The sequence below is a fragment of the Pseudophryne corroboree genome, chromosome 9, assembly GCF_028390025.1.
Source record: "Pseudophryne corroboree isolate aPseCor3 chromosome 9, aPseCor3.hap2, whole genome shotgun sequence".
Classification (NCBI taxonomy): Eukaryota; Metazoa; Chordata; class Amphibia; order Anura; family Myobatrachidae; genus Pseudophryne; species Pseudophryne corroboree.
The window spans coordinates 131,956,794-131,968,999 of NC_086452.1; the positions used below are offsets into that span (position 1 = coordinate 131,956,794).

The 12,206-nt window shown below is 39.7% G+C and overlaps 1 pseudogene; it reads right to left on the bottom strand.

The window, feature by feature from the left end:
* Positions 1–11,750: 11,750 nt before the first annotated feature.
* LOC134960089 (5S ribosomal RNA) lies at positions 11,751–11,869 on the bottom strand (annotated as a pseudogene).
* Positions 11,870–12,206: the final 337 nt, after the last annotated feature.

The following is a 12,206-nucleotide window of genomic DNA, read 5'->3' on the forward strand; positions in this document are numbered from 1 at the left end:
TAAAATAAGAGGCTCTTTTTATAGTAAATGCAAATAGAAACATTGGGGAAATGTATTAGATCACTATGGATAAATGTATCTCCAGTTCTAATAAGGGTTTATGTAAAAAGAAGCATGTCTATGCAGATTTTACTTAACCTGCATTTTGTAGTATAGGAAATATACAACAGTTAATGAAAATAAATGCGCAGTAGTTCCTTTATGCTGTGTTTTTTAAAAAAACCTTTACACTTTGTTTAGAGTTTTTGCTTTATGCTGAATGTTTTGTCTTCTGCATATGTTCTAGGGGGGCCTTAACCTTGGCGGTGTAGTGAAACTTCTTTGCAAAGTGGTAAGATAATATTTTCATTGTAACAATGCTTTTTCTCACTGTACTCTATTACAGCCTTTATTTATTGACTTATCTACTTCATTCCCTATATTTTAAGGGTCAGTCTTTTTCACACAAGTGATAAGATCAATCAGGGATGGACTGGGGGTCGTTTTCAGCCACGGCATTTGTGCACTCTTGCTAAAGGCACATGTGCGCATGACACAGAGGCGTGCACACGTCGCAGGGAGTGTGGGAATGGCTCATGGAGGCATGCTGTGAGTCGGGGGGCATGGACTCATGGCATGCCCCCATATTTTAAAGAGACTAACATTTTGGGCAGTGAGAGGAGACAGTTAGAGAGCTGGAAGCTGTGCAGTGCACGGCCTTCCCGATTCTCTCTATGAGGGACCAGACCATTGTCCCTCCTGGCATTTGCCAGAAGTGCCAGATGGGCAGTTCGGCCCTGGGATCAATGGTGTTCCATATTTGGGACTTTGTTTTCCCTAGTAAATCACCCCTGCTGGTGCAATTCACACTTTCTCCAAGGTATACAGCAATTACTGCAGTGTTGTGATAATGCTGGTGGGTGACTCAGCCTTCCAATCAGTACACCAGACAGTGTACTGAATAAAACTATTTTTTATCACTGCAAGGATGGCTGAGCTACTGAGCTATGCAGGACCTGTTAGTGTATTGAATATAGAGATTTAATTTTATATACTCCTTTAAAATCTATAAATGCACACTGTGTACAGGATGCACATGTCAGTAAAATGATGTTTTAGTTTGGCATACACACAGAATACAAGATAAATATGTATTTATATTGAGCATGACTATGTGTGAAACTGTGCAGTCGTCCATACATAAAGGGTATATAGTGTGAGATGTGTGAAGGACACAAGAAATACAGTAGTTACTTGGAATCACTGCAGAATGTAGCATCTCAGTGGTGCTGTGTAAATGTCTTCACAGATTGGCTTGGATTTATGGCCATATGGGTCTGGGCCTTGGGAGACAATTATGTTGTAGCATAATACAGCTTTGTTTTAATACTTATGAATTGTTAAAGACAGGGGTGTTTCTACAGAGGAGGGAGCCCCTGTGCAGACTCTGGGTGGGCCCCCTCCTCTGCATAGTGCAGTAGTCTCCAGCATTGTGCCAGAGTCTACTACACATGCACAGGTCTCCGGAAACATGGCACCAACCATGTTACAGAGACCAATTTCACTACTGCACATGTGTGGCGGCCACTTTGGCTATGATTTTTACCGTGGCTGCAGCGCCCGATACGGAACTCTGGAAATGTAGTTATTAAAATATGGGAGCAATGTGTGTGGTTTGGGCCCCTTGGACCCAGGGGCCTGTGTGCCCCATACACATTGTACCCATTATAGAAACACCAATTGTTAAAGACCTTCTGTTGCTGTATAATTCAGTTTCATTTCTTCCTTTTCTTATATGATATAACTGTTTTTTACTTGCATTCAGAAAAGCAAGAGTAAAACCATTTTCTCATTACTAGTAGAATACATTTAGTAGGTAGGGTGTAATTGTACATTGAGATTTATGGACCAAAACTAAAACATATGTCCTGCAGATTTAGCACAGTTGGAGACTTTGCCATATTAATGTGCACATAGTATTCTCATTGTATTCTCTCCTGGTTCTACTGTAGATATATCTTCTCATAGCTGGCTTTCCTCATTTTCCTGCCTGTAGATTTCTCTCCTGTCTAATAACTAGGCTTCCTATAATATGTCATTTCTGTTAGATTCTACTTCTGGACTTTGTCTCATTTTATCTGGTCTTTCCCCTCTGTACTTATACCTTCCCTCATCTGTCATCACTATGCTTGGGCCTGGCCCCAGAGCTGGATTATGGCTATGTGGGACCTGTACTCATGAAGAATATCCCCCAGATAATGTATGTTTGAGACAACTCTGATGGAGAAAATCTTTGTTATTTCCTGATTAATGGCCTGTAGTCAATTAGTCTTATATATGATGGGGATATCGGTAACAATAACCCAAGTTAGAGAGTGCAGTTACCAAGTAATGTGTCAGTGCATTCTTCTCACCACAGCAGTATTGATCCTGATGTTGGTATAGTGATAAACGTATCATCATAGTCAGCTATTATTATTACCTGGCCAACCACGTGGATGCCAACCACACGGCTTCTAATGGGGTCTCAGATTACCTGGTCTGGGTAAGTCCCCTGTGAAAGAGGAGCCAGGGACATCTGCTTTACTATGTTATATGCAGTCTTATCATCACAGTCACACAAGGTGACATGTGTCCCACAAGATCAGCTCATCCTCTGCTGCTGTGACCATTCTCACTGGGGACAATCTGGGCAGGTAGATGGTGAAGACTGAGTGTGTGTAAATATTCATTATTTGTATATGCAGTACAGTTTATTTAAACATGTAAATGAATATATTTCACATACAGGTAACTGCCCTGAACACACCATGTGTCCAAGATCTACTACAGGTATGGATATATTAGGCAGGATGTAATGCTGCCCAAGTTAGATGACCATGCGGAATGCTGGCCGAACTCTGACTTTTTTTAAAAGAGAAATTACTTACAAGGCATGGTTTTGCCTTGTAAGTGATTGCCCTTTTAAAAAAAGTCAGATGGCATCCCCAATGGCCGACGAACTCGGGCAGCATAACATCCAGCCCATTGTGTTGACTGTATTACAGTATTTTAAAGTAAGACATAACGTTGTAATGACACAAAATAATGATTTGGAGTATGAACAGATAGGTTACTTACACTGCTGCATAATACTCAGAACTATCAATACTATTCCCATGTATTTTTTATACCAGGACCAGCTCAGAGAGTCCAGGGCTGGTTATGCTTTGGGGGGGACCACACGTCATGTTCTTTTAAACTCTTTATTAACTTTTGCAGACAGAAACCAGCACAGATGTCACCGGTCTGCGTATGCTTCTGTCAAACTCGCACATTATAATCAAACTCGCATTACAAGGTGCTAGTTACATAGAGAAAAAGCCACATGGACTAACACTTTGCAATAGACTTGAAAGCGCAAATTCCTTGCTATTACATGGGCCAAGTTTTGGGACAAACTTGAACCAATTAATGTGTGAGAAGGAGCTTGTTTTCCAGCATATAAAACTCGCACCCTATTACATTGGGCCCATATATAATATTTGTTTATAGCATCTGAATAAATAACTGTTACATATTATAGTCCATGCCTAAATACAAATAAAATGTACTAATAAAAGCAGCTGATTATACGGTATCCTACTACTAAATATCCCATTATGGTTTGTATTGTGATTTACAACTAAAAAAAAATAAGACTTGTTTGCGTACACAAGCATTTCAGTAAAACATATCTATTCGGGCATCTAAGACAAAGTTGCCAGCTTAGTATAACAGCACAACTAATCATATTTGTTAATTTACGCTAGAGAACATAATTTGGTTTATACAGTATATACAGTCCCTGAATGTGACTACTTATACTGTATACCCACATGCAAAAGCAAGATTTAAATTTGAGGGAATGGAATTATTTAAATTATAATTAAGGAGTAGAAAGAGCAAATCCCGGGATTCTAGGACATGGGGGCATATTCATCATGCTAATTATCAGGCCCCTCTGAAAATTAACATTCTGACTCACAGTGAGCGCCAGAGCAATTCATCATTGCTCCGGCACGGAGACAGCTGATGCAAAAATCATCTGTCTCCACAAATCTTTTCACTGCTACTTTCATTGCTGTGGAAAAATTTGTCAGGACTAGCACTAATGCGCCTGCATGAGCTACAGTTCATGCAGGCTCACAAAGCCCCCGGTTTCCGGTGGCAGAAGTGGAGGGATTCAGAAAGATCTCCCTTTGCAAGCCAGGACTGCTTCCAATAGGTAAACATCAGGGTAGCAGGAGCACTCGCCATCTGTAGGTGGCAAATGCTCCCACAGTCAAGGTCTGAAAATGTTGTATTTTGTATTTTTGGTGCTTGATGAATAGGGTCATACTAGTGCCTGGATAGCTCGGGAGGGAAAGGTAAGCAAAACATATATGTGATATGTCCTGCGTTACCTTCATGATGAATGGCTCAAAAACTTAATTTTTACAGAAGTGAAAATGTTCATTTTCACCTACATTTGTAGAAATTGAGTGATGATGAATATGCCCCAGTGAGCAGTATCTTTCTCCTGCAACACAACTTTATATGTCCATGTCATTGCAGGATCACCATATACTTGCAGATTCCAAGCCCTGTAAATGTAATTTAAAATCTTAACGTGTAACTTGTTAGGAAAAACAGCCTGCAGACTATGAATGCAGCCCCTATAGGTGGAGTGCTAATTATATGTGTTTTTTACTAAGGGGAGACTCACCTTCAGAAGGTTATTGCAGAATGTACAGTAGGTCTGCATTTAAATAAAGGAAATAGCATCAAGCAAGCAGCCAATTACATATATTAGTTGCTTGTTGTATCATATTCTCTGGCACACGTTAGATATTTGTTCTGTTTATTGATTAATTGAAGTATAATTATAACATCTTTCAATTGTATACTCTGCACTTCATAACCAAAGGCCTCAGTTATTTTTCATTTTTAATCTTTTAGAACGGTATTCCAAAAGTTACTGACAATATCAAGAACGCATTATGTGGAGTAAGTAAGACTGTTTCTTTTTATCATAATAATTCACATGATAAATATATTTAAGCATTATTTAACAAGATGACTTCAGTAAAAATAAAAGTGTCTTCATTGTTTTTATATACTTAAGAGAAAGCTTCTTTAATTTTTGCTTGGGCAATGGTTATGTTACTTAGAGAATATATTGTAAATGTTCCATACTCTACATCAGGGCTGGCCAAACCGGTTTTTGAGATCTACCAACAGTTCATGTTTTCCAGGCCTCCTGGAGATCTGTAGAATTGTCAGTTAGGAATGAATGCAGCACATCTTAATTAGTAATGACTACACCTGTGCACTAGCTAGGTGGCCTGGAAAATGTGTACTGTTGGTAGATCTCGAGGACTGGTTTGGCCAGCCCTGCTCTACATCTATTATGGCCATTTATGTAGAGCAAGAGTTACACAGCGCATCTGTATAGGTGCAAATACATCCATGTTTACAGATCAGTTACAGGTCATACTTTTATTGAACCAGGTATTGTATTTCTGTGCATGAGATGTGTTTGGAAAGTTGGACTTCTCAGTATATCACTTGCACAATTAAAATATCACCATAAATCCCTCCCTATTACCACATTTTCTTCCACACCTGTTATTCATTTAAATGTTTAAATGTTTCTACCAGAATCTCCTTTTTCACCCCATGTGTCCAGTGTCATGTGGGTCAGTTGACAATCCAGTCCAATCCTTGGTGGCCTAGTGATCAATGCAGTGCCCATCCCCTAAGCCTATTGGCTTATAGTTACAGCACTCCATTTCCTCCCTTTGTTTGAGCTCCAACATTCACAATGCTTTGTGACAGGATGCTGGATGTATCAACAGAGATTGGAAGCTTTCTGGCTCCTATAGTGTGTTGTACCTGTTACCCATTCATGTAGGAGACAGAGTGGAGCTGCTGTCGGCCAATATTATAGATGCTGGTAGCACTCTGAATAGAAGAACTAAGGCAAGAGCAACAACATTACTAAATATCAGCCATCATGTCGCTCATATAGGGATCATTTTAAGAATAAGTGTTAACCCTTTTAGCACTTACTAAACAGGTTATGACCTCCATGCAATTCTGTATTTTGCTAACCTTAAGGCTCTTTGTGACTGTACCACTTATACCATCATTAGAGCTAGCAGTATGATCCCTATTGACAGCATCAGGGACCAAGAAAAGCCTTTACAGTTCAGGGAAGCCTTCCCAGGCTTTGCTGTATCACCAACGGGTGTTAGCACTGTGCATATGCAGACTGCCAGAAACTAGACAGAAGAGACCAACAAAGAGGTGGACACCGCAGAACCTCACTGGACAAATAAGTAATCTTAAACACTTCTAGCTGTTGCCCCTCAAGTCTGATATACTGTATCAGTGATGTAACTAGGCAGTTTAACGCTGTGTGCAAGAAACGGCACTGGCACCCCCTTATGTAAAATAGGGGCAGTGTGCACCATAGGGGCAGTGTGCACCGTAGGCATGCGCAAAAAAATATGGGGGCATGGCTTCATGGGGAAGGTGTGTGACCACAAAATTATACCAATTCATACTATTATTCAAATTATGCCACACAGTAGCGCCACTAGACCAGGTAGAGCCCCTTTTACACATTACGGATGCCAGTCCCCCTTTTTACACAGTATGGCAGCCAGTCCCCCTTTTTACACATTACGGCAGACAGAGTCCACCTTTTACACAGTACGGCAGACAGCGTCACCTTTTTACACATTACGTCAGACAGCGTCCCTTTTTTACACATTATGGCAGACAGTTTCCCCCTTTTTACACATTATGGCAGACAGCGTTCCCTTTTTACACATTATGGCAGACAGCATCCCCCTTTTTACACATTACAGCAGACAGCGTCCCCTTTTTATACATTATGGTAGACAGAATAGAGAGACCGACAGACAGATAGATAGATAGATAGATAGATAGATAGATAGATAGATCCCATCTCTCCCAGTGGCTCAGGCTCCTCAGTAAATGCAGTCAGGCAGATCCTGGGCAGGGGAGAAGGAGGAGGGGGACGCCAGATCCGCAGCAGCGCAGTGTAATTGGTGGTGGTGCCACTGCAGCTGTCCCTCTCCTTTCGCATTGGCTGGCCGCTGCCACTGTGAATGCTGGAATGAGGGAAGCATATCCCAGCATTCACAGCAGCGCCAGCCTGCCAATGCCGAAGGAGAGGGACAGCTGCAGTGGCGTCACTGCCAATTACATAGTGCTCCTTCGGCTCCAGTCCCCCTCCCTACTCCTCCCTTACCTCCGGAGCTGCTCCTCTCCTCTTCTCCTCCAGCACGTCACACACAGCACAGGTGGCTTCTAATGAGTCAATTTGAGTAATTAAAAGCCACTGACATAGAATGCTGGCCATTGCTCCCTCAGGGTGACTGCGCTGTGTACCAGGCACACGGTGGCACACACATAGTAACGGCTCTGTACTGTATGCTAGGATTGTGGTGCCACAGTGCACAACCACTCTACCAGGCAGTCACTGATATGGAGGAGCAGCATCTGGTAGATTCAGCATTGAGGATTACCACCACAACCTCTGCTAGCCCACACATTGTTCCACATATGGTAAAGCACTCTGAGGAGTTGCTAATGCCTTTATTTTTTTTATCGTAAAAAATAAATTTAGGAAAATATTTGAAAAGTAAGGTTAGGTTTTAGACTGCAATAAGATGAGATTTGACACAAGTCTCCAATCTATGTACCAAAATGTATTAGCTAATATAAGAATAAAAGTCATGTATTTTTTTTACAGTAGTTATATTATTTTAGTAATGCAGCATAAGTTCACCTGTAAATAAGTGTTCACTTGTACAAACATCCCCTCTAACTCTTTTGTCATCTCACTCTCTTGTGAGTCCTCTATAACTAGCTTTGCCAAATCACAGAATCATATTAAGGGGGAATTACTCACTATCATTGATTGTTTTGATGGGTGCTATCCATTTAGCCCCAATAAGCCTGTGCAAGCTGCAGCTTATCATGGTTTTCGTTTCACCTGCCTCAGAAGTGAAAACTGGGCTGTGGCTGGTGAACTCACATAGGTTTCACTGAACCTGTGTGTTTTTGTGAGAAAATGTATTTATTTTTGAGTAACCAAATCGTATTTCCCGGAAAAAAAAAAATTGGCAAAACGTTTAGAATTTAGAATTTTTTGCCTCTAATTGAATTCCCCCCTAAATGTTAACATTAAAAACACTTGTATAGTATTAATAGTATAAGCATGCATATGACAGCAGTCAATCACTTCTCATTGTAACCCTCAACCCAACTAATTCATCTAAAAAGAATAGCAGCAGCTTATTTCTGTATGATTAGCAATACTACAGTATGCATTATGCTTTATATTGTTACCTGAGAATAATATTACTTGCATCTCATGGAATTATGTAACATTGATGTATTAACATCCTTTTTAAGTCTTTGATTTTTATAAAAAAAATATATTTTGTTGAAACAGTTTAAGAAATCCAGCTCTAAAATTGAAATCCTAGGAACAGTCTTGGTAAGAATTTTATTACATTTATTTATCACAGATTTATACAGTATTTTCTTTAATTCTCAGACTTTACAGATTGTATGATTAGCAGCTACTCTATATTATATCAGTAAACACAGTAGGTGCAATAAAAAATTTTAAACTACAAAGCTTGATACGGACAAAGGATATGAGGTAAATTCAATAAAGTGCAAGGTGGCAAGTTGCCATTGTAATACTAGCAATGGCATCTTATCATGCCCACCTGACTGACCGATCTCCCACTGGACTGATGTCTTTATATGCAACCTTATGTGGCTGTATAGCATATAGCAATTTGACTCCTATGTGTTAACAAAACCAGCTGCGAAAATGATTTTTTTTATATATAGATAGATAGATAGATAGATAGATAGATAGATTAGTGCCTTGTGTAAAGAGGTACTTAGGAGGGCACCAGGACAGTTGTTGTTTGTTTGGGGAGTGCTGTCACAAACATGTGATTATATAACACAAACAATGCCTTTATCTTGCACCAATGACTTCAAGCTGCACCTCCAGTACATTCCCTTGTTAGCAAGGACCAAAATAGTAGATAAAGAGAGTAGTGACAGCGGGCGCTAGTGTAAGATAGGGTGTCCAAAATCCCATGACAGGATGATCCTATTAGATCATAAAATAATAATTATAACAATAAGAATGGATATACCCTTTTAAAAATATTCTTCACCCAACAGTAATACAATTAGATCTTAAGGATTTATTTATTTATTTACATAAAAGTGTAAAAGATAAAAGATAAAATATCACAATACAATAGGCTGCAAGTATTCCACAATTAACAGATAAATGGGGGTTATAATCACACCTCTTACTCTCAGGGTTATGAGCTTAATAGGTGGATAACATTCTACTGTTCTGGGAACTATGTGCAGGGACACTACAAGTTTCATCCAGACAGACTTCTTCAGGGGTGAATAAAACTGGCGATAATTGGATTATAGATTTGTATAAATACTGAAGATTAAAAGAATACAGCAGGCAAATCTGGCTGCATATAAAGATAAAAATATTGTTGTACATAAATGATAGGAGTGCTTGGTAAAAGCTAGAGGCATAAGGGGTCATTCAGACCCGATTGCATGCTGCATTTTTTTTGCAGCCGTGCGATCAGGTCTGAACAGTGCATGTGTGTGGGATGCTATGCGCAAGTGCAATGCTGTCCGGTGACAGGGGTCGCTGGACAGTGACAGTTTCTACGATGAAAGCGATAACAGGGGCAATCGCAAGAAGATTGAAAAGCAGAAGGCGTTCCTGGGCAGCAAATCACCATTTCCTGGGAGTGTCATAAAAAAGGCAGGCGTGTCCACCCATTCCGGAGGAGGGTTCCTGACGTCACCAGCAGCCCAAATCGTCTCAGCAGCTGAGTAAGTCCTGTGCTCTGCAGAAACAAAGCTCTCTGCACAGCTGTTCGCACTCATTCTGAGTTGATCGCTCGCTACGGATTTTCGCAGCGCATCGATCATGGCAAAATTCTAAGCAATGAATTTCATGATAATACTTGACCTTATTGTGAACAGATAAAATGTGTCATAAGTGTATTTTTTAAACTTTTCTTTTACTATTTATTCTAATATATATCATACATGTAAGTTGGATATATTTAATGCTGAATAAATCCAGGAGTCAGTTTAGCTGATATGTACCACATTTTTCAAAGTGCAATATATGATGGTGATATTGCTTTTATTTTCATTTATTGAAGGGACACACAGATTACTTTAAGGTCTGTTAGTGACAAAGGAAGAGGCACTTTTTGAAAAGAATAACATTTTTAAATGTATATAACTAAGAAAATATTGAAAACATGAGCTTGTCAATGGGACTGAGTAACTCTGATCTAATGAGTTATTATCTAGACGTAGGACATTCTAGATGGTCTAAAACTGATACATGCCTCCTACAACAACTAGAAATTACAAATCAAAATTGATAATTAAAATGAATGGTTTACCCAATGTCACAAACACTGTGATATTAATATACAAACATTGTACACAACAGTGTTACATTTCCTTTTTTGGCAATTCACATCCTGGGAACTGATGATGGATTACAAATGGAATCCATTTCTTTTTAAATGACAACAATAAAGTAACCTCTGAAGTTAGTGGGGCAAAGCTCTATGCTAACAGCACTCTATTGCGCTATTTCTCACCAAGAATTACACTACGCCCATTGGTATAATAACGTTTTAGTGAATCTGCTGTAACAATGCTTCTGCATACACCACGTTTAATCTTTATAATCTGTTAACAACATAAATGCATGCAACATGTTAAAGACTTCCATTAATGTTTTCTATTTTTAAGACCACTGCTGGCTGTGCGACTGAGTCTTTCAACACGGTAAGCTATTCTGATAAATCTTAGTTTTGATATGTAAAATTACTATGCCCCTAGAACAAGCTGTCACCAAGTTACACATGCAGAAACCTAGGGCGATCCGGCACCGGAAAAGCTAATCAGGAATAAATACTTAAATTAGAAAAGAAAAACCAAAACAGGACAGTAAGTTACCCTAAACAGATAGGGGAGAGAGAGGGCAGAGATTAGCCCTTTCCATGTGGTATATTATATATGTATCGATGTTATTTTCGTCCTAGTTGGTGGTGCACCCAGAGCCAGAAAGTATACAAACTTTAGTACAATGGGGAGAGAACAGAAGGCTCTTGTGTGGGCGCACTCTTGTAGACAGGAAGTAAGTTAGATAAGATAATTAAGATGAATGGTTAAAACATAACTTTTATTAACTAGTATTACAAACGGGGTTGTTACCGGAGATCTATCCTTCAAAATGCAATGTAGCAGGCATCTTAGTGAAATAAAAATGTTCTGGTCTCTTAATGTTTAAAAGTGTGTGGAAGGGCGGTAGACATTAGTTGGTCATACCCCCATTCCCACTTGACCAGTACAGACTTGCTGTGTTAATGGAACCACAGGGTGGTCAAGACACAAAAATAATAACTATGCTCTTTTGGCTTATGAAAGATTAGAGAAATGATCAGAAGTCATTCCTCTGAGTGTAATACAGGAAAAATGGACATGCTCCTATCTGGATTCTAGACAATGATAACGGTAGAAGTAAATGTGGCACCTCACGTAGTTGGTGCTCGTGACCAAGGGTCTAGAGATTACTGAGTAGAGAAAGCAAGTGGTGATACTACTGTTGGTGTTGATACCACATAAGTGAGGAAAATCCTGCTCTACAACACCAGGTATTCGCAGGTGGTCTCCCTTCCTGGTACTGACTTGGCCCAACGCTGTTTAGCTTCCAAGATCAGACGAGATCGGGCGCTGGCAGCGTGGTATGGTAGTAGAGAATTTTATGTGAACACCAATGAGAGTGCACCTATTTAAGAAAATTGAAAATCAGAACCGACAGAAAGAGAAATGAGGAAAGATCGAGTAAATGAGTGGATCTGCTTTTCACGTTAGACCCGATCCAACATTCCCACTCGCGTGGTGCAATGTACCGGGAATCGTGAATGAGAGTCCACGAAAGATAGTGATCTGTAGACAATTGATATTAATGAGAATTAGCACTGTAAAATACAGTCAGAAAAAACCCTGATCGCAAGTGTGTTATAATTTGTCCAGACAGGTAGTGCATGGCAGGAGATGCTGGTAGAATCAGATAAATACGTGGTCACTCTGGT